The sequence below is a fragment of the Orycteropus afer genome, unplaced genomic scaffold (assembly GCF_000298275.1).
Source record: "Orycteropus afer afer isolate SDZICR_OR568_19922 unplaced genomic scaffold, OryAfe1.0 scaffold00286, whole genome shotgun sequence".
Classification (NCBI taxonomy): Eukaryota; Metazoa; Chordata; class Mammalia; order Tubulidentata; family Orycteropodidae; genus Orycteropus; species Orycteropus afer.
Genome location: NW_006921873.1, coordinates 473,991 through 495,822, shown reverse-complemented (window position 1 = coordinate 495,822; position 21,832 = coordinate 473,991).

Sequence of the window (21,832 nt, the reverse complement as noted above, 5' to 3'; positions counted from 1 at the left end):
TATTTTCAAGAGTTGGAGGTAAAATAGAAAATAGAGGATCTTCAGGCTCTGTAGATATAAGTAAACCTGCTAGTGGTCCGGTTTTACTGACTGCAAATACCACTGTTTTTCCACAACCTCCTTTCTGAATTTGAAATATCTACAATATATCTGTTGTATTGAAGATGTAAAGAATTTAGAATTTTTTAGATTTTATTTAAACACATACTAGACTATGAATCAGTTAAGGAGCTCTGGTGATGAAATGCCTAAGGCATTTGACTACTAACCAAAATGTTGGTGGTTCAAACCCACCAGCTGCTCCAAAGAAGGGAGATGGAGCAATCTACTTCCATAATATTTACCACTGCAGAAACCCAGTGGGGGTTGCTATGAGTTGGAATTGACTTGATGGTAGTGGTTTGATTTTGTTGAATCAGTTACCCATGGTTTCACAAGTTACCAGCACAAAACTTACTGCTTAAAAACAATTATTTTTTGGTAACGAATCTTTGGGTTTGCTCAGCTGTGCAATTTCTCCAGTCTTAGCTAGGGTTCTCCCATAAATTTGTGGTCAGCAACAAGTCAGCAGTGGAGGTCTACTTCCTAGTATTGGCTGTGTTTTGGATGGTAAAACAGTGATCCAAAACCAATCTCACTGCCGTCGAGTTGGATCTGACTCATAGCCACCCCTCCATGGGTTTCCGAAGCAGTATCCCTACAGAAGCAGATTGGCCAAACTTTCTTACAAGGAGTGGCCGGTGGCTTTGAACCCCCAGCCTTCTGGTTAGCAGTCAAATACCTTAGGCACTATGCCACCTGAGCTCCCAGAAAATAGTGGTGGAGTAGGCAACAAGGCCATGAATCCTATGTTATCCAGCTGGGAGGACTGTGGACCAGTTGATTCAGCTTGTATCCATTGTTGCTTGGGAAAGTTTCAAGAAAGAGACACCCTTACCCCACACACACACACATACACACAAAACACCTGCCTTTGCATCAATTCTAACTCATAGAGACTTTACAGGACAGAGTAGAACTGTCACATGGGGTCTTAATCTTTATGGAAGCAATCTGCCACATCTTTCTCCCATGGAACGATTAGTGAGTTCAAACCACTGACATTTTAGTTAGCAGCCACATGTTTTAACCACTGTGTCACCAGGGCTGCTTTCAAGAAAGAGAAGAAACCATAGATAGTCTCTAGAAGATGGGCTTAGAAATGTATTAATGTCACTGCAATTGAATTCTCTTGGCAAAAATTTCTCAAACTCAGTCCAGATTGAATTAGAGAAATAACCTCCACTTCTGTAGTGGTTGTGTACTCTACTGACTTAGTTAAACTGGAATGTATCTCAGAATTCCCTTTTCTGCATAGATGTTGGCTAAGATTAACCACAAGGAAAAGTTGTGTTAGATTTGGGACTTGAAGGTAAAGCAGGAGTCATGTTTGGAATGTGGATATAAGGCAGACATTGTTGCATTTAATGCATGTTTTTCTTAACAGATATATGAAGAGTCACCTTGTTGAACCACATCATAAGGTCATAGCCACACCCGCAGCTCCTCAACTGTCCATGGATCTTTGTCAAGAAACTATGAAGGGTTTGACATTTCATTGAATTTGCAAGACAATAAATTAGTTTCATGAATTCTGTAAAAGTGATGAAACCCTTGGATCAGAATCAAAGGACTTTATTACTCATAGCTCAGCAGACAGTATTAACTTCATGCTTGTTTTGGTTTCCCTTGCTCATTAACATGTGCCCAGGTAGATGCTGTGTCTCAGATTTGAGACACACTGAGATTAGGAAAACCAAATCTCTTAAAGGTTCTATGAGCAAACCTTTTCAACTTTCCACCAGAAGAAGACACTAATCTTTTATTATATTGTCAGCAAACAAACAAATATGCCCTTCCTTTGGAGGAAGACACTATCTCTGTCTTCCAAGGCTATTTGATAAACATTTTATAAACATCATTGGAAAGATAATCTGAACGTAAATTTATCAGTACCTCTTCTCACAAGATGTGCAGAAATGTGAGCTCAGTCAGCTGCTTCCCAACAATCTTCTCTTTCTTGGTGAAAGAGTATTAATGTGCTTCCTACATTAGGAAGCTAATGATCTTTTTATAGATAGTGGTTTTTTGGGTCTACAATTTAGGCTGGGCTCAGTTGTGCAATTTTTTTGGTCTTAGGTGTGGTTTCCTAATTAATCGTTGATCAGTGGCAAATCAGCTGACTCAATATAGGTTCCTAATGTTGGCTACCAACCTCATTGAAGTTAGATGTTTGAGGACAAAGAGAGGTCAATGTTGCTTCCAAGTTTGTCCTTACAGGTTCAAATTAGTTCTCACTGGTTCCAATGTTGTCTTTGTTCTCATAATACAAAGACCATCTTTCCAATCACCTGACACCAGATGCAGAAGCAACAGGTATGCATACGTTGTTTAACCCTCTCCCAGAATTGTCTTTGGTCTAATTTTCTTTATTTTTATTTTCTTATATCCTATCAGTTCTAATTCTTCCAATTCTAATGAAAACCAAGGAATAAAATTTTAATAGGAGGAGCTACAAAGTTGTATTGCAAACATATGGCTACACGTAGAGATAGAGAAGCATATACCACAAGCTATGAAAAAAGGATTAATTTGTTCTTTGTACCTCCCAGTACTGTCATTAGTTTTTAAAGAAAGACAGATTTGAACATGATAAATATGAAAACTTTCTAGAAGTCATAGTCATACAAAGAAGAAACTTGCTCTCAGCAACTAGCATATCAGACTTCAAATTTAATCTACATGAGAATGTGTAAGGATGGTATAGAAAGAAATGAAGAAGTCATGTTCATCTCTCTAAATACCAAGAACCAGCAGAGATACACAGCATTCCATATCAGAAAAAAAAATAGTTAGGCATCATTTTAAGTCCAAGAGTTAGAGATGGAAATGGTGTCAGGTTCAACTTTAAGACCTGAGGGTTGGCTCTACCAAAAGCTGAGGTAATGGCATGTAAAGAAAGTTAAGAAGTAAGAATCAGCAAAGCAGGAGGTGAAAAATGACAGTGTTATTGTTAAAGAAAAAAGAAGGATATAAGAGAAATTATAAAATCAAAATTAATAACAGTCTATAATTCTACCACCAGAGGATATATTTCCCCTCTGTGTTTTGCTATAAATATATTTCTTAACATAGCTATTAGGTACATTATTAAGTTGTTTTTCTATTTTTTATTAACATATCATATATATGTGTTTGTAAATATATGCATATATACATACAGATACATATTTCCATTTTTCAAAATCTCAAATATGAGTTTAATAGGTAGGTAGGCCTCATTCAGTCACAAGATTTATGAGCAAAAAGGGAATTTTACCTAGAAAGTATTCAGCCTTCATGTTATAAATACACATTTTGCTAGAACTCCTCCACTCTCGCCATCCCCTGACCTGTGGATTTAAGGACACATCCAAACCTGACCCATTACCATCAAGTTGATTCCCACTCCTAGCAACCCTACAGGACACAGAACTGCTCCACAGGATTTCCAAGGCTATAAATCTTTATGGGAGCACAGTGCCCCATCTTTCCCTTGTGGAGCAGCTAGGGGGTTTGAACTGCTGACCTTGCAGTTAGCAGCTTAGTGCTTTAACTGCTGTGCTACCAGGGCTTCTTTTGGGGACATAAGACTGCATGAATTCCCAATCTGCCACCTGACCTATTTTAAATTTTTCATACCCCAAAATTATGCAAGTCAATGTATTTAAAAAGATGTCACTCTCTCCTTTCATATATCTATATCTATATCTATCTATCTATCTATCTATCTATCTATCTATATATATATATTACTGGTTCTGTTTCTTTAGAGACCTGAAGACACTGATTTATGCAAATAATAACATGTATTTAGTTCTAATACATGTTTTATTATATGAAGTGATGATAAAATTTTAAAACAAGAAGGTGAGCAAGAATAAACAAACAAAATTAACACTTATTTCGGTGGTGCAAATTACTGCCACCATGACCAAATTCAGGCTAACAACATGAGGTTACTGAAAACAGAGTTGGGGAGAAATGTGCCGAATTGGCTCTGAGAGCTGTTACTCTGAGTCCAGTTCTACATCTGAGATGTACTTTTCCACTGACTAAATTGTCTTCATATATAGCATTCACATTAGTCTAAAATATGTTCCAATATCTACAAAGACATTCAAAATTAATTAATCATTCTCCCATAATATCTTGTATGCTACCATATTTTACAGATAATTCAAAACTATATCTACTAAAATTTCCACTGGTATTACATTCAATCTGTATCTTGGGTCAAAAAAGGAATAGTCAAACAGTCAAAAATTTCCATAAAGAAAAGAAGCATGTTTCTATATTTTTTAAGCCTCAGTTTATCTCTTGCAGGATATATTTTCCTGTAACATTACTACCTTACTTATGCTAATGTACATTTATGTTTGTGTGTGTGTTTATTTATTTTCAGTCATTTGTTTTTCTTTTTGTACCCCATTTATTTCACACTCTGTTTTGTTTGCTGGGAAAAAGCAATGAAGAAGTCAGATAAAATTCTACTTTCATCGTATTTATATCTACTAGTACATGAATGTATATGTTTTTAAAATATTTTAACTATATCCTTAACTCTTTCATTTACTTCCTTATTGCCATTATTCATTTCCTAATACTGTCAATTACATTTATGAGAGCTTTCCTAAAAGCAGTAAGAGCCACTGCTTGAATGTATTATTATTGTTTAAAGTTAGCTAATTCATTAATAGCTACTGAGTATTCCAGATTTCTAATTTCTCCCTTTTGGTTATATTTCTAACTTCTTGAATCATAAAGTTCAGCTACTTTCTTTTTCAGTAAAAATATCTATGGTATTAATTTTATGTACAGTTTTAACAGCATCCCATTTATTTTCTCATGCAGTGTTTTTGTTTTCAATGCTTTTTTAAACCTGTAATCGCACATTTGATCTTTTCATCTTTCATTACTTATTTCAGAAAGTTGTTTTCATTCAGTCAGACTTACTGTTGTTTATAAAGTGTAATACTTAATTTTCATTTGGAAGGCATTACTGTTCCGGACATTTTCTGACACTTAATGTTTTAAATTTAAATATTTGTTTTTCATTTAGATTTGAATAAATCATATTTTATTGGCTCAAAATTCAAAAACTAAAAAAATGTGGTAAAGTTAAATATTTCTCTTCTATCTCTAGCTCATTTACCACATACTCTTCCTCTATCAATTATTATGACTGTTGTTGTTGTTATGTGCTGTCGAGTCAGAACTGACTCATAGAGACCCCTCCTTGGGTTTCTAAGGCAGTATCACTACGGAAGTAGATTGACCCATCTTCCTTCTGAGGAGTGGCTGGTGGGTTTGACCCACCAGCCTTCTGGTTAGGAGTCAAGTGCCTTAGGCACTATGCTACCAGAGCTCCTACTATTATGATTAAGGTTTTGCATATTCTTCCATAAATATTTTATATGTATACCAGTAACCCTGTGCATGTATATGTATAATTTTATACAGAGTTGTCTCTTTTGTTATGTATATAAGTAGTAACATTGTTCTCTTTATGAATTACTTCTTTTAAAATATGTCTTGAAGAATATTTCATCTTGATAATTTCCTGTTTGCTTTATGTGCATGGCTGCATTCAAAAAATATCAGTGTATTAAAATTTGTAACCATCATTTACAAATGAACATTTACATTCTTTCCAATATTTTGTAATTACTATCAAAGCTCTCATTATTAACTGCATACCCACATCATTTCCCACATGTGTAAGTAAATTTCTAGGACAAATTCCTGGAAATGGAATTGCTGGTCAAAGGATATCTATAGTCTAGAATGTTGATAGATGTTCCCAACTGCCCTCCATATACCTCATACCAATTTACACACACAAAGTATCACATAAGATCTCTGATATTTTCCAATGAAAATTATTATTCAAGCTTTGTCTTTAACCATTTGATAGGTAAAAAATTGTGTATCAATGAAGTTGCATCTTGCTTATCTTTCCCTTATTGGAAAAGAGGTTGAACAACTTTACATACATGTAAGAGCACTGTATATATCGTTTTTATTATCTCTATTTACATATTTTCCTCACTTCTCTATTGTTTTTAGCTGTTTTTTCATTGGTTTGTAATTAAGCTTTATGTTGTTGTTGTTAAGTGCCGTGGAGTCGTTTCCTTCTCATAGCGACCCCATGCACAGCAGAATGAAACACCTCCTGATCCCGCACCAGCTCTATGATCCCTGCTGTACTTGAGCCCATCGTCACAGCCACCATGTCAATCCATCCATATAAGCTTTATATATAAAAAAGTATATCCTAGTTTGCTAAAGGGAGCTCTGGTAGCATAGTGGCTAAGACACTTGCCTGGTAACCAGACGGCTGGCGGTTCAAACCCACCAGCCACTCCTCGGAAGGAAGGTTGGGCAATCCTACTTCCGTAGTGATACTGCCTCGGAAACCCAAAGAGGGGTCACTATGAGTCGGGCCGACTCGAGGGCAAACAACAACAACAACAACAAGTTTGCTAAATGACTTGAAAATATTTAGAAATTCTAAAGCAATTTCCAAGGTGCTTTTGTTTTAACAACAACAAAAAACAAACAAACAAAAAAACAACTCGCGCTGTTGAGTCAGATCTGACTCCCAGTGACCCTCCTTGGTTTTCTGAGGTGGTATCAGTACGCTAGATTGCCTGAACTTCCTTCCAAGGAGAGGGTGGTGGGTTTCAACCACCAGCCTTCTGGTTAGCAGTCAAATGCCTTAGGTGATGTATATTTAAATAGTGATTTGACTGAAATTTGTTGTGCTTTAGGATACAATAAATAGATTCAACTTTACTTTTTTCTATATGACTGTCAGGTAATAGTACAATTATTTCAATAATTTATATATTTCCCCACTAATTACTATTCCACTTTTGTAAGATACTAAATTTATATTTGAAATTATTCCATCTCCATTCATTGCTTGCTCTGTTTATTCATTAACTACTACCAAAACTTTAACTGTATGTTGTTTTAATATCTGACGGGAAGAATCTCTCTTCGAGGCATTTTTTTTTTTTTTTCAAAAAAATTCTCCTCACTATTTTTGCTAGTTTATCATCTACTTTAATGTCAACTAGAGTAGTTAACCAGTGACCTGTAGGCATTTTCTTTTACATATTACCTTAGATTTACAGATTGTCATAGGGAAAAGTAGCATCCTTATACTTAAATTAGTTCCAAAGGAAGGTATATTATTACTTTTGGTTTAAAAAAAAAAAAAAAAAAAACACTGCCATCAAATCAGTTCTGACTCATAGTGACCCCCACTGGGTTTCCGAGGCAGTTACTCTTTATGGAAGTAGTTTGCCCGGTCTTCCTTCTGCCCAGTGGCTGGTGGATTTGACTGCCAGCCTTCTGGTTAGCAGTCAAATGCCTTAGGCACTGCGCCACCACAGCTCCTTACATCTGATTAGGATATTTGAAAATATTGTAAGGTTGTTTTCTATATAAATATGTCACCATTATTAGTATTCACCCTAAACATTTTATTTGTTGTTGCTATTGTAGATAAATATCTTATTTTGTCAATGATTGTCGTTTGTACATATAATAGGAATGGGTAATGTATTACTTTCTATCCAGATATCTTCATGATTCTTTTACTATTTGTATTTTCATTGATTCATTCCTTCACTTTTAATTCAGTCTGCTGTGGCTCTAAGGCTATTTCTTAGCTTTTCTTTGTTTGAAACCAAAAGCTATGAAGAATCTGAGATTTCACCCTACTTTCAAGATAACATGTTCACTTGACACACAGGCTGATTGGATCTGAGATCAGACCATTATTTGTTGTTGTTGTTAGCTGCTGTTGAGTCATCTCCAGCTCATAGTGATACTATGCACAGCAGAATGAAACACTGACCAGTCCTGTGCCAGCCTCACAGTCCCTGCTATACCTGAGCCTGTTGTTGTAGCTGCTGTGTCAATCCATCTCTTTGAGACCCTTCCTCTTCTTCGTTGACCCTCCACTTTATGAAGCATGATATCCTTCTCCAGGAAATGGTTCCTTCTGATGTGAACAAAGTAGGTGATATGAAGTCTGGCCATTCTCACTTCCAAGGCACCTTCTGGCTGCACTTCTTCCAGGATAGATCTGTTAGTCCTTTTAACAGTCAAGGGTACTGATAGCATTCTTCTCCCACACCACAACTCAAAAGCATCAACTCTTCTTTGGTCTTCCTTATTTGTTGTCCAGCTCTCACATGCATAAGAAGTGATAGAAAATACTATAGCTTGGGTTAGACACACCTTAGTCTTCAAAGAGACATCTTTACTCTTCAGCACTTGAAAGAGGTCTTTTGCTGCAGATTTGCCCAGTGCAATACTTCCTGCTGTCTTGACTGCTGCTTCCATTGGTGTTGATTGTAGAAGCAAGTAATCTGAAGTCCTTCACAACTTCAATCTTTTATCCATCCATTGTGAAGCTGTTTATTGGACTGATTGCAAGGATTTTTGTTTTCTTTACATTGAAGTGTAATCTATATTGTAGTCTAATCTTCATCAGTGAGTGCTTCAAGTCATCCTCACTTTCAGTAAACAAAGTTGTGTCATCTGCGTATTTCAGGTTGTAAATGAGTCTTCCTCTGATCCCAATCCCACATTCTTCTCCATATAATTCACCTTTTCAGATTATTTGCTTGGCATACATGTTGAATAAGTGTGGTGAAAGGATACAACCCTGACACACCATCTTCCTGATTTTCAACCATGCAGTATACTCTTGTTCTATTTGAATGACAGCCTCCTGATCCATGTACAGTTTGCTCCTGTGTACAATTAAGTGTTCTGGAATTCACATTCTTCTCAATGTTATCCATAATTTGTTATGATCCACAAAATTGAATGCATTTACATAGTCAATAAAACACAAGTAAGCATCTTTCTGGTATTCTTTGCTTTCAGTTAAGATCCATCTGACATCAGCAATGATATCCTTTTTTCCACGTCCTCTTCTGAATCTAGCCTTCATTTCTGGAAGCTCTCTGTCAACATATTGCTGCAACCATTTTTTAATTATCTTCAGTAATATTTTACTTGCATGTGATATCAATGATATTGTTTGATAATTTCCACATTCTGTGAGATCACCTTTCTTTGGAATGGGTACAAATATGGATCTCTTGCAGTCAGTTGTCCAGGTAGCTCTCTTCCAAATCTCTTGGCATAGTTCAGTGAGTGCTTCCAGTGGAGCATCTGTTTGTTGAAACATCTCACTAGGTATTCCATAAATTCCTGGAGCCTTGTTCACCAATTACTTCATTGCTGCTTCCACTTCTTCCTTTAACACTGTTGGTTCTTGATCATATGCCACCTTCTGAAATGGATGAACATCAATCAATTCTTTTTGGCACAGTGACTCTGTGTATTCCTTCCATCTTCCTTGATGCTTCCTGCATCATTCAATATTTTACCCATAGAATCTTCCAGTATTGCAACTTGAGGTTTGAATTTTTTCTTCTGTTCTTTCAACTTGAGAAATGCTGAGCATGTTCTGCCCTTTTGGTTTTCTAATCCAGGTCTTTGCATATTTTGTTATAATAATTGGCTTTGTCTTCTTGAGCTGCTCTTAGAAATCTTCTATTCAACTCTTCTGTCTTATCATTTCTTCCATTTGCTTTAACTACTCTCCATTCAAGAGGAAGTTTCAGAGTCTTCTCTGCATTCATTTTGGTATTTTCTTCCTTTCCTGTCTTTTTAATGACCTTTTGCTTTGTTCGTAGATAGTGTTCTTGATGTCATCCCACAATTCCTCTGGTTTTCAGTCATTGGTGTTCAGTGCATCAAATCTTATTTAAATGGTCTCTAAATTCAGGTGGTATATAATCAAGGCTATATTTTGGCTTTCATGGACTTGTTTTAATTGTCTTCAGCTTCAACTTGAACTTGCATATGAGCAATTGCCTGGTCTGTTCCACAATCATCTCCTGACGTTCTTTTGGCTGAAGATACTGAGCTTCTCTATTGGCTCTTGCCACAGATGTAGTCAATCTGATTCCTGTGTATTCCATCAGGTGAAGACCATATATATATTGTTGTTGTTGTTATTGTTATGTGCCGTCGAGTTGGACCCGACTCATAGCGACCCCTCCTTGGGATTCCAAGGCAGTATCACTACAGAAGTAGATTGCCCAACCTTCCTTCCAAGGAGTGGCTGGTGGGTTTGAACCACCAGCCTTCTGGTTAGCTCAAGTACCTTAGGCACTATGTTACCAGAGCTCACACCCACATATATAGCTGTCGTTTATGTTGTTGAAAAAAAGGTATTTGCAATGAACAATACCATTATTTATGCATAGTAATAACATAAGTGAGAGTGACATCATAGTGCCAATTCTCTGTGTGCTACCCTTCATGGGGCCACATACTGAGAGTTAGGTGGTAACATCAGTGTATACAGCAGGGATTGTACTACAAGAGAGGAGGTCTAAAATTAGGAAATTCAAAACTTATATAGGAGATGCTGGCTTATCTATCCATCCTCATCTCCAGAAATATAGAGATGATAGAGACATTATCTTTTACTCTGAAATGTAAACAAAGCTCCTCTGATGAAATACTCTATCCTAGATGGAATATTGAATATAAGAATTTGACTCCAGACAGACAATGAATGAGTGAATGAATATATTACTCTTCAAATGGGAGCAGATAGTTCCTGGAAGAGGAAACAAACATCTCTGGGTCTATTACCTTTACAACGACTTTGGGGTAGATGGTAAATTCTTTGTTTATTTAGCATGTGGATTTCTATTAGTCAGGAAGCTAGAATTGTGCAGGCAAATTGAGAAGCCCATGGGGATTTGATTTCCAACATTTTGAAAAAATAATTTCATAAAACTTTATTGGAAAATTAACTAGTTTATCCTGGCTTTCAAATGTACAAACTTGACCACATTATTTATAATTACTTCCATTTCTTTCTGTTTCTGTGGCTAGTTCCTTCATATAATTTCTTACTTCAATTGGATTTTTTTTTCATATGCCTCTCTGCCTTCTTAGTAACTATCTTCTGCTGCTACCCTAAATATTTCTTTCTCTCTACTTTATTTTTCTTTTCACTTTATCACAATAAAGTGATTATTTATTTTTAATCCAATATCTTGATTTTAGAAACATTACTTTTATACTCATTCTTCCATTTAATATAAGTATCTAGGCATGATTTTTTAAATATAGTACTGCTTTACCTGTATCTGATATGATGTTGTATTAATATCTGCATTCAATTTATTTTGAAATTTAAGGATACATTATTAATGTGAAGTATCAAGAAGAGGAAAAAGTAGCTTATAAAACCACCTTTCACAAACACATATGTTTGTTCTTAAATGAAAGTATTATGCATACATAATTTAAAATTCAAGTGGTAAAGAACTTAATAAAATGAAAAGTAAATGTTTTTACTCTGTCCTCACTTAGGCTCAAATATTAACACTGTACTTTTATTATTTCTTACAAAAAATGTACATGGCAAAGTACTTTTTAAAATGTACATAAAGATTGTACTATATATTAAAATATCTCTGAGAGATCTTTGCGCACCAGCACTAAGAGCTCTGCCTCATTCTCTTGAATAGATACATACCAAACATATGTTGGGACCACTGAATTTGTAAAGAGGACCAGCACTGTGACTTAAATCTATAAAGGACGGATTTTGTGGTGTTCATAATTTGAGGGAGTGATTAGATTGACCATAAAATCTTCCCCTGTAAAATTGACTGCTTTTTTGCAAGAAGGAAGGAAAGCAAATCAAAGGAAGAGTATCAATTAGATACTTTTTAAATATTCTGGAATTTACATCTGGATGTTGTCTTAGTTTCCTAGTGATGTAGTCACAAAAATATCACGAGTAGCTTTATAGAAAAATAATTTATTTCCTCACTGTTTGGGAGGTTAGAATTTCAAATTCAGGGCATCACCAGGACTAAACTCAGTACTGGCTATAAGAGAAGGTTTCTCCTTGCCTTAGTTAGTTTCATTCACCCCAGGCATTATTGGTTCTCCTTGGCTTGTAGACAAGTACTCTCATGGTCTGTCTTCCCAGTGTGTGTGTCTCTACACATCCATTTACCTTTTCTGTAACATACCACTCAGAAGGGATCCATGCTACTCCAGTTTGATCTCTTTAACATAATACAAGAAACAAATTATTTCCATATGGGGTCACATTCACAGGTACAGGGAATAGAACTTCAGCACATCTTGTTGAGGGAAACAATCCATAACAAATTTCATTTTTGGACCAAGTACTATATGAGGAAGAGGTATACTTTTTTAATTTCCAAGAAGAAAAACACATTGTTTTCTTATTTTGTTATTAACTTCTCATGTTACTGAGCTGAAAATAGATGAATTTATCTAAATACTTGCACTGTTTGGATATATTTGATGATTTGATGACTTGCTTCACTCATGTACGATAAATTCTTGTAAAATTCCATAGGAACTTGCAAAGAGCTTGTTTTCTCTTTTCATGGAAGTAGTTAATATGATATTATGTGTAATACAAACTTATAGTTTTTCCTAACTGAAAAGAAGGGTTTGTATGCCTTTTTTTTTTTTTTTTGGTACTTTTTACCATTCTTAATTTACCTCTATTTTCTTCTTTCCCTAACTACCTTGTCTCAAAGGAGTACTAAACCTTGTCTACATATCCAATTCACCTCCAGAAACAATGCTTTTGGGAGGCTGCTTTATCTTGTCCCATAGACTTTCTAATATTTTCCCTTTTGCCAGAGTTATGAACTAGTAGGTCCTGACCCACATTTAGTATTTTAGAACTTGTTTGCAGTTTCTGTTTTCTGGGGGTGATTTCATCTGTTTTTCCACTAAAGTCCTCTTCTCACCACTACTCTGTTTTTGAACCTCCTCTTGTTTGCTGTTTACAGTGAGAGTTCTATTGGAATTTGTTTCATTTCTCTACCTACAGATAATTCAAATATATAGTGGTCTCTGTCTCTGAGAAATGAGAAGATATGGGTGGTGTGGGTTTTTGTTATTTTTGTTTTCATGGATTTGTTTGAAAAGATGTAGAAGAGGCTCAGGCTCAGGCTATTTTTGTATAGTTCAGTATAATTTAGGTTATTTTATTTTTTTTAAGGTATTTTAATGTAGGAAGGTAACTATTGACTCTGAAGAAAAGGTGAAGAATAGGAAACATACTTTTATTCCCCACCTCCTCACTTATCAACTTTTTTTGTTTGAGTTTAATTTTTTAATTTTCAAGTTTATAATTCACAATTTTTATCTAATTATAATTTCCACATTTGTTCAGACTTATGACTGTGTAAAAATGACTTTGTATTGTCCATTTATCATTTCACAACATCTTTTCTTTACTGAGTACTTAGTTGTGATTATTTTTGATTTCTAGACTTTCTTGTGAATTTTTGTTTTTTTTTTCCGAATGAGCTAATGGATTTTATAAGGTTTCCTGGACATGAAAATGTCTAAATTGACAAAAGGAAATATAAAAAAGTACTAGGTCATATATAAATTTACTAATGCAACAACAATGATTAACTATTCCAATCCTCTATCACTTTCTGGATTTAATGTAGAACAAACAGTTAAATTCTCAGCTGGTAACTGAAAGGCTGATCATTTGAGTCCACCCAGGTGCACTTCTGAAAAATCAGCATTTGAAAGCCCTGTGGAGCATAGTTCCACTCCAACACATGGAGGGTTTCCTTGAGTCAGAATTATCTTGAAGGCAACTGGATGTTTTTGTTTTTGTCTTTGCTTTAAGTAAATTTAAATCTTCAATGGTGAAATTGAAGGAACTCTGGTGCCATAGTGGATAAGGCATGTGACTACTAGCCAGAAGGTTGATGGTTCATACCCACCAGCTGCTCTGAGGAAGGATGATGAGGCAATCTATTCCCATAAAGATGTATAGCGTTGCAAACCCAGTGGAGGTTGCTAAGAGACAGAATCAACACATTGGTAGTGGGTTTTGGTTTGTTTTCTTTTTTTATCCAATAGTAAAATTGAGGCAAGCTGGTGGTACAGTGGTTAAAGCACTCATATGCTAAACAAAAAAAGTCAGTGGTTTGAACCCGGCCAGTCACTCTGAGAGAAAAATGTGGCAGTCTGTATCTGTAAAGATTTATAACCTCGAAACACCACCGGGTAGTTCTACTCTATCCTACAGGGTCACTATGAATCAGAACCTACTTGATGGTAGAGGGCTTGGTTTTGGTTTCATGGTGAAATTTAAACAGATTGGTGTTTTTCCCATACTGGAAGGGCCTGTCTTAGTTAGGTAGTACTACTCAAACTCAAATATCACAAATGGTTGGCTGTAAAGAACAGAAATGTATTTTCTCAGAGTTCTAAAGGAGAGATATTCAAATTAAGGTCTAAGCTATGTGGATTCCTTCCTTCTCAAGCATCCCTGGGTCTTCCTTGTTATTGGCACTCTCCACATGGTATCAGTATTCCCCATTATGTGCTCATATCTATTTCTAATCTGCTCATTTTTAACTCAGCAATTATTAGGTTTAGGACACCCCCTGTATTTTTGTGACTTCATTAACATAACAAAGAAAACTTTATTTCCAGACAGATTTACATCTATAGAAATAGAGGTTAAGTTTCCAACACGTATTTGTGGGGGATGTGTGTACAATTCAATGCTTAACAGGACCCATAGATTAATTTTTTTGTCATTGAATTCTAATAATTTTTAAGGTTATTCCTGATGATGATAGTTTCCTATCAATTTATTTTTCTTGATTATATGCCTTTGTAGGAGCTCTGGTGGAGTAGTGCCTAATGCATTTGACTGCTAACCAGAAGACTGGTGGTTCAAACCTACCAGCCACTCCTCAGAAGGAAGGTTGGGCAATCTACTTCTGTAGTGATACTGCCTCGGAAACCCAAGGAGGGATAGCTATGAGTTGGATGCAACTCTACGGCAGTGGGTTTGGTTGGGTTTGGTTTATATGCCTTTGTTATATTTACATTGTGGTTTGGAATTGTTTCTCAGCCTTAATTAAGATAGTTTTCCTTCTCCCTGCCCTCCTCAATATTTTATTGGTTTCAGAAGGTTTCAAGGGTAAGGGACAAGAGTATATTTTCCCTCATGTTTTTATCATTATCAAGAACCTTGTAATCATTTTTGATGACTCAGTGGACCTTTATTATATATCTTAGCATTTCACAGGTTGCTTCGGATCTCTCGTTAAAAATCAGTGACAAACATCTAACAAAACTACTTTGTTTCACTCTGAGTTCTTAGATGTACTCAAGTCTTTGACAAGTTATTCTATTATCTTGTAATACTGAAAAAGAGGTAACATTCCATATTATGTCTATAAGTTGATTTTATAAGTAATAGTTTCACTACTTAGTCAGCTTCTATAAAGAATGATTTCACATTCAAGGAGCATGTTATTTCCCCTCAATATTGTTATCTAAAAGTCTTTTTAATCACTGTAACGGTATATTTTCTGTAATAAAAACTCATACTAGGTTTTAATTAGTATTATTAAAGTACTTTTAAAACTTGAAGGACAAAAAATATATTATCACTGATAACATTTTTTAAATGATACAGAAGGCAGAAATTAAACAGATTTATTATAGTATTTAATTCTACTATATTCCAATTAGTTACATTTTAAATGGTCTAGTTAAAGTTCCCTATAGCTTTCTCCATATACATTTTTTAAAAGTCTGAAAATGGTTTCTGCCCTACTTAAAATCACTTTTTATTGTTATCTCCAAGAGCAAAGCAAATAAATGTTTTATTTTATATGTGTACCTTGAAATGTTCCTTAAAATTGCCAGTTTTTCAGTTTATGGGAAGAAAATCCACTTAAAGTATCCACTTGAAAACAGAATTTAATAAGACCCCTGTCACCACAGCAGGAAAAAGAAACAAACATTTAAAAAATCATATTAAAAAGTCATTTATTTAAGCATTCATTTCCTTAGACATACAGGAAATGAAACACAAACAAACAAACGAAATATGGGTTTTTAATCCAGGTCTCTGCAGCCTATATAGTCAGAAGAAAAAGTGTTATTTCTTTCACAGTAAGAATGAAGAAGTGAGACTTTGAATAAAAAAATGAATATAAATGATGAAATTCAATATGTTTCTTAACAGAAAATATCATAAAATATAATATAGACAAATAGGTTGTAGTTTAACCTGAACTAAACATGTAAAAAGGTCCTACAACTGGAGAAGAGATACCCAGAAGAAATCCCGTTTCTTCACTGATGTCATAGCTTACTTATGTTTAATTAGTTCAATTATGTAAAATAAACTCTTAAAGATTATTATTTTATCTTCAACCAAATTTTTCATTTTACTTGAAGGAGATATACATTTTAGCAATTAAAAAAATAAAAAGAACAAAAACAAATATTCTTTACTTCCAGAATTGGTAAAACAATAAAGAAATAACCTAGATGTTAGGTACTACTAGCCTTTTTTCCTCATCTTTCTTTTTCTCAGTATTGAATTTTCTAATACACTCTGAGTAGGAATGAACAGTTCTATATTTTACATTTTATGATTTTTTTTTTTAATTTTTAGTTATTTATCCAAAGTTAATTGATATGAGAAATAAGGTAGTAATGCATTTTAAGAGGTCCAGACAAATGAGATAACCATATTTTTGAAGACTATTTACAAAGATCTCATATCATATCACTTATGTCATCTTAATATCTATGTCTATATATGCTGTGTGTGTGCATACAAGTGTTTGTGTGTGTGTGTGTATGAATGTGGAATTTAGTGAGTTTCAATGTCATTCTTCATTTTTCAAAAACTCTTTAAACTAGACAAAAACTTTGCAGGTTTCCTCAAAGCAAAGAGGTACTGGTTTCGTTAGGTCTTAAGGTCTTAAGTAGGGCTCTCAAAATGCTGCTTTCATTTTCAAAATTGTTTTTCTTAGGTGATGCTACTCAGTTCAGACTCATAGTGACCTTATGTACAAAAGAACAAAACACTTCCCGGTCCTCTGCTGTCCTCACACACACTGCTATGTTTGAGCCCATTTTTGCTGCCACTGTGTCAAACTACCTTGTTCAGGGTATGTCTCTTTTTCACTAGCCTTCTACTTTACCAAGCATGCTATCCTCCAGAAACTGATCCATTTTTGATAACATGTCCAAATTACATGAGATAAAGTCTCACCATCCTTGTTTCCAAGGAGCATCCTGGCTGTACTTCTTCCAAGATTTGTTCATTCTTCTGACAGTCCACAGTACATTCAATATTCTTGGCCAACATCATGATTCAAATCCATCAATTCCCTCTGATTTTCTTCATTAGTTGTCCAGCTTTCACATGCATATGAGGCAAATGAAAATACCATGCTTTGATCACGCCCACCTGAGTCCTCAAGATGACATCTTTGTTTTTTACATTTTAAATAGGTATTTTCCAGCAGATTTTCCCTATGCATTATATTGTTTGATATCTTGACTGTTGCTTTCATGGGCATTGATTGTATACCCAAGTAAAACAAAATTCTTGACAACTTCATTATTTTCTGTTTATCATGATGTTGCTTATTTGTTCAGTTGTCAGCATTTTTGTTTTCTTTATGTTGAGATATAACCTATACTGAAGGCTACTGTCTTTGATTTTCATCCGTGCTTCAAGTCCTCTTCATTTTCACCAAAGAAGATTGTATCATCTGCATATCGGTGATTATTAGTAAGTCTTCCTCCAATCTTAATGCTTCATTCTTCTCCATATAGCCCAGCTTCTTGAATTATTTGCTCAGCATACAGATTCAACATGTATGGTGAAAGAATATAACAGTGACACATGCCTTTCTTGATGTTAAACCATACATTATCCCTTTGTTCTATTTCAACAACTGCCTGTTGACCTATGTACAGATTCTTTGTAAGCACAATTAAGTGTTCTGGAATTCTAATTCTTCACAATGTTCTCCATAATTTGTTATGATCCACATAGTCAATCAAACACAGGAAAACATCTTCCTGGATCTTAGCATTCAGCCAAGATCCATCTGATCTCAACAATGATATCACTCATTGCATGTCCTCTTCTGAATCTGGCTTGAATCTGTGGCACTTCCCTGTTGATGTACTGATGAGGCCATCTTTCAGTTATATTAGCAGAATTGTACTTTTGTGTCATCTTAATGATATCGTTCAATAATATATGCATGTTGGACCACTTCTTTTTATGTTAGGCACAAATATGTGTCTTTTACAGTCAGTTGGCCACTTGGAATTTTACAAAGTTCTTAGTATAGCAGGATAAATGCTTTCAGCATGGTATTTGTTTGTTGAAACATACCAGCTGATATTCTATCAATTCCTGGAGGCTTGTTTCTCACCAATGCCTCCAGTGCAGCTTGGACTTCTTCCTTCAGTACTATCAGTTCACGATCATATGCTATTACCCAAAATGGTTAACATCAATCAATGTGTTTTGCTTTAGTGACTTTGTAAATTCCTTCCATCTTCTTTTCATGCTTCTTGCATCATTCAATATATTGCCTGTAGAATCCTTCAATATTTTAACACATGGCTTGAATTTTTTCCCCCTCAGTTATTTTAACTTAAGCCATGCTGAGTGTGTTCTTGCTCTTTTGTTTTCTAACTCCAGCTCTTTGCATATTTCATGATAATACATTACTTTTTGTCTTCTTGAGCCATCCTATAAAATCTTTTGCTCAGCACTTTAACTTCATAATTTCTTACATTTGCTTTAGCTACTCTATGTTCAAGAACAAGTTTCAGAGTCTTGTCTGACATTCATTTGCTCTATTTTTTTTTCTTATCTTTTTAATGACCTTTTGTTTTCTTTACATATGATGTCCTTGATGTCATCCAACAATTAGTTTGGTCTTCAATCATTAGGATTCAATTTATCAAGTCTATTCTTGAGCTGGTCTCTAAATTGAGGTAGGATATAATCAAGGCTGTAATTTGGCTCTCATGTACTTGTCTTAATATTCTTGAATTTCAACTTGAATTTCCATATGGACAATGGATGATTTGTTCTGTAGTCAGCCTCTGGTCTGCCTGATAATATTGAATTTTCCCACTGTCTCTTTCCACAGATGTAGTCAATTTGATTTCTGTGTAGTCCGTTCAGTGAGGTAACATTCATTGTCAAAAAGAACATTTCAAGTTCTTCCTGAATACAGAACTGTCAGTGATAAGGTAACATCCTTATACTAGTTAATACAACTATTATTCAAATTTACGCACCAACCACTAATGCCAAAGATAAAGCAACTGAAGATTTTTACCAACTTCTGCAGTCTGAAATTGATCAAATATGCAATCAAGATACATGAATAATTACCAGTGATTGGAATGTAAAAGCTGGAAGCAAAAAAGAAAGATAAGTAGCTGGAAAATACAGCCCTATTGATAGAAACAATGCCAGAGATTGCATGATAAGTTTTGCTAGACCATGGGCTTATTCACTGTGAATACCTTTTTCCAACATAAATGGTGACTATACCTATGGTCTTTACCAAATGGAATACATTTGAGAAGACTATGTTTAAAAGTTCATAAAAATGTCAAAACTAAAACAGAAAAATACATAATTAAAAAGCAGATGTTAAAATCACAACACATTTCCAAGATTCCTCAGGGAAAAAAAAAATAAGGAGGAAGTGATTAAATGATCATAAAAGTATGAAATATTCATAAAACACTTAATTGTCAAATAGTAGTCCTTTTGATGAGAGAATTTCTAAACAAGTTAAGGTCTTTGGAATGGTTTTCTAAATACTGATATTAAAAAAAATCAGGGAACAGAATGTTTGTTTTGTATTTTTGGAAATCATATCTGAAATGGTACCTAAAACAATAAATAAAATGCCAACAGGGAGATTAAAAATGATAAAGTTATACCAGGCTGACAAAAACAGCAAAAGTAAAAGGATTGTGGAGCAAGAAGGACAAGAGATGACAGAAGAGACTGGAGATTAAATGTCTCCCAATTCCAAATGCAAAAACAAAACAAAACAAAAAATACGTAAGCTGAAGATTAAGGTTAAGTCCAAAGCATAGGCCTAAGATGATTAGAACGATCTGTGAAACTCATTTCTAAATATGAAAGTTGCATTTGATTCATAAGTAAGGAAAAGTTTGTTTTCAAACATGTAGTATTTGAGGTGCCAGTAGATGATATAGTTGAAAGTGTCTTTAATTAATAACTGAAGATGAAGCAATTCCAACTTGGAGATGAAGAAAGAGCAGCAGCTATTTGGTTCCATTTCATCATAAACATGGTTGTCCATAAAATTACATTTTCAAAGCTATATGCAATCACTCTTTTTTTTGTTTTTGTTAATTTTATTGTGCTTTGGGTACAAATTTACAAAACACATTTGTTTTACATTCAATAGTTCATACACATTTTGTTTCATTCCCCACTTACCATCCCCAACCATAAAAAACTCTCCTCCCCACCTGTACCTGTGACTACTCCCTTCCTGTGCATTTCTTAACTATGAATTCCTGTCTGTCCAGCTTTCCTTCTATGTGAATGCTGCCCTTCTGGTGCCTCATGGCTGATTGCTCCAAGGGGTGTATCTCCCTAAAGTAGGTGTTCTGCATGTAGGTCTTTCTACTGTTGGGCTGAGAGCCCATCCATGGGAATGAGTCCATTTCTAGGCCTGAAGTGTAACCCATGGCCATTGTCTTGGGGATTTCACCAATCTATATCAAACCAGTAATTCTGGTCATTTTTTGTCTTTTTGAATTGTGTTCCATATTTTTCCTCCCACTCTATCTAGGATCTCCAGTTTTGATCCCTTTCTGAGTGGTTGGCAGTGGTAGCCAGGCAGCATCTAGTTCTTCTTGTCTCAGGGTTATAAAGACTGAGGTCCTCATGGTCTATCTTATTCTTGGACTAATTGTTTCCAGATGTCTTTGATTTTATATGTAATCATTCTTAAAATTCACAAAATAGATGGCTTGCTGAAGCCTTGTAAACTAATAAAACAGACAAAATTATAGGTCTATAATCCCTGTGTATCCTGAGACAAATATCTCTTGAAGATAGCCCCTAATGAGGCAACACAGAAACAGTCATCAGAGGTGCTGTAGAGTACATTTGGGAAAATAACATCTAACAAGGGCCTTCAAATGTTGTGGTGATAACAATGAAGAAGATACAAATTGAAAGCAAGAAGTCATCAGCGTCCTGTCAAATGAACTGTGTGTGAAGCAATAAAGTGATGAGTTTATCCAACTTTTTCATAAAATTTTGAAGTGAAATAAATGGTCTAAGATTAAATTCTTCAAAGGAAGCAGGGTCAGTAAAAATGGTAAGTCCATAGAGAAAATATGAAAGAGATTAATCCACCAGACATCTTCATCTCTTAGTTCAGTAGTAGTTCAGTGATCTCCAAGTCAGTTCCACTTCAGTCACACTCTATAGCTTATACTCATATTGAACTGTGCTCAACAATTGGTCACTACATCCAATTCTAAGAAATCTTGTGTCAGTTGTATTTTACTGATGATTTTATAAAGCGATGGGGAAAGGATCTACATTAAAAAACATTTAGCAACCTTGAGTAAAAATTTAGAGTAATATTGATAACATTGATATTTTGTTGTGTTGTTGTTAAGTGCTGTCGAGTCATTTCCGACTCATAGCGACTCCATGCACAGCAGAACGAAACACTGCCCGATCCCGCGCCAGCCCCACAATGCCTGCTATACTTGAGCCCATCATCGCAGCCATCGTGTCAATCCATCTCCTTGAAGGCCT